Source organism: Salvelinus alpinus, chromosome 18 (assembly GCF_045679555.1).
Source record: "Salvelinus alpinus chromosome 18, SLU_Salpinus.1, whole genome shotgun sequence".
Taxonomy (NCBI): domain Eukaryota; kingdom Metazoa; phylum Chordata; class Actinopteri; order Salmoniformes; family Salmonidae; genus Salvelinus; species Salvelinus alpinus.
The window spans coordinates 27,016,188-27,018,827 of NC_092103.1; positions in this window are offsets into that span (position 1 = coordinate 27,016,188).

The following is a 2,640-nucleotide window of genomic DNA, read 5'->3' on the forward strand; positions in this document are numbered from 1 at the left end:
TTTATTTTTAATAAATTAGCAAACATTTCTAAAAACCTGTTTTCACTTTGTCATAATGGGGTATTTTGTGTAGATTGCTGAGGGAAAAAAATATTTTATCAATTTTAGAATAAGGCTGTAAAGTAACAAAATGTGGAAAAAGTGTGAATGCTTTCCGAAGGCACTGTATTTACACAGTATATACTACTCTTAATTTTTTTTAAACTGAATATCGTATTTGTTGATTAAATCTGACTTTATAAAAATGTATATAATGAGTAATCCAGGAATGTCACAAGTTAATTAACATGAAAAAACTCTATAATGAATGGCTAAATTATTTCCGGAAACGATCTTTCTCATCACTCTGTTGCCAGGCTTCCACTAGTTACCACAGCCAAAGTAAAACTTAGCTAGCCTGTCTAGGACAGGGGTTCCTCTAGCGCCACTCCTCCCACATTCCACTGAAAAGGCAGAGCGCGAAATTCAAAAAATATTTTTTAGAAATATTTTACTTTCACACATTAACAAGTCAAATACAGCAAATGAAAGATAAACATCTTGTGAATCCAGTCAACATGTCCGATTTTTTAAATGTTTTACAGCGAAAACACCACGTATATTTATGTTAGCTCACCACCAAATACAAAAAAGCACAGACATTTTTCACAGCACAGGTAGCTAACCAAACTAACCAAGAACCAACCAAACTAACCAAGAAACAACTTCATCAGATGACAGTCTTATAACATGTTATACAATAAATCTATGTTTTGTTCGAAAAATGTGCATATTTGAGGTATAAATCAGTTTTACATTGCAGCTACCATCACAGCTACCATCACAAAATAGCACCGAAGCAGCCAGAGTAATTATAGAGACCAACGTGAAATACCTAAATACTCATCATAAAACATTTCTGAAAAATACATGGTGTACAGCAAATTAAAGACAAACATCTTGTGAATCCACCCAATATTTCCGATTTTTAAGTGTTTTACAGCGAAAACACAATATAGCATTATATTAGCTTACTACAATAGCCTACCACACAACAGCATTGATTCATGGCAACAGTATTGATAGCGACAAAACCAGCAAAAGATATTAATTATTTCACTAACCTTCATAAACTTCATCAGATGACAGTCCTATAACATCATATTACACAATACATATATGGTTTGTTCGAAAATGTGCATATTTAGAGCTGAAATCCGTGGTTATACATTGGGAAAACTTAGCATCTTTTTCCCAGACACTCACCTATTCTGACCAAATAACTATTCATAAACTTTACTAAAAAATACATGTTGTATAGGAAATGATAGATACACTAGTTCTTAATGCAATCGCCGTGTTAGAATTCTAAACATAACTTCAGTACGACATGCAGCTTACGTTATAGCGAGAGCGCGCCCAAAATCTGGGCGCAAACTAATAGTAAACATGTTCGACAGATATATGAAATAACATCATAAATGGGTCCTACTTTTGATGATCTTCCATCAGAATGTTGTACAATGGGTCCTTTGTCCAGAACAATCGTTGTTTGGTTTTAGAATGGCCTTTTTCCCTCTCGATTTAGCAAGCAAAACTAGCCAAGTGGCGCTAAGCTCTCCTTCGTGAACAAACGCAGAGGACGGAACACGCCAAAACTCCCAAAAGAAATTCAATAATCTGATTAAACTATATTGAAAAAACATACTTTACGATGATATTATCACATTTATCAAATAAAATCAAAGCCGGAGAAATTAGACATCTATAGCGAATGCTTTTCAGAAGCCAATACTGGTGACCTTTATGCGTCTTCCTGAACAAAGGAATTCGGGGTCATGTCATTCCAAGCTCTCTCTTTTGACCATAGAAATACCTAGAAACCCCATTTCACCTCTCACAGCCTATTGACATCTAGTGGAAGGCGTATGAAGTGCATGTTTAGTCATAAATTTCAAGCAAATTGATAGGGAGGCCCTGGAACAGAGCCTCGATTTCAGATTTTTCACTTTCTGACAGGAAGTTTGCTGCAAAATGAGTTCTGTTTTACTCACAGATATAAGTCAAACGGTTTTAGAAACTTGAGAGTGTTTTCTATCCAATAGTAATAATAATATGCATATTGTACGAGCAAGAATAGAGTACGAGGCCGTTTAAATTGGGCACGATTTTTCCCCAAAGTGAAAATAGCGCCCTCTATCCTCAACAGGCTAGAGTGTACAAATTCATGAAAACAAACATTTGATTTTTGATCTTAAATTAAGCGTAGGGTTAGCAGTGTGGTTAAGATTAGGGTTAATATTAGGGTTATGTTTAAAATCAGATTTTAACTTTTACTGCCTCAGAAACCCGGATCCGGGAGCACCCCCCCCCCCCCCCCCACTGACTAGCATAGCTAGCATAGCGTCACAAGTAAATTGTAGCATCTAAATATCATTAAATCACAAGTCCAAGACACCAGATGAAAGATACACTTCTTGTGAATCTAGCCACCATTTCTGATTTTTAAAATGTTTTACAGGGAAGACACAATATGTAAATCTATTAGCTAACCACGTTAGCAAAAGACACCATTTTTCTTTGTCCACCATTTTTTCTCTCCACCAGTAGCTATCACCAATTCTGCCAAGTAAAGATATTGATAGCCACTAACCAAGAAAA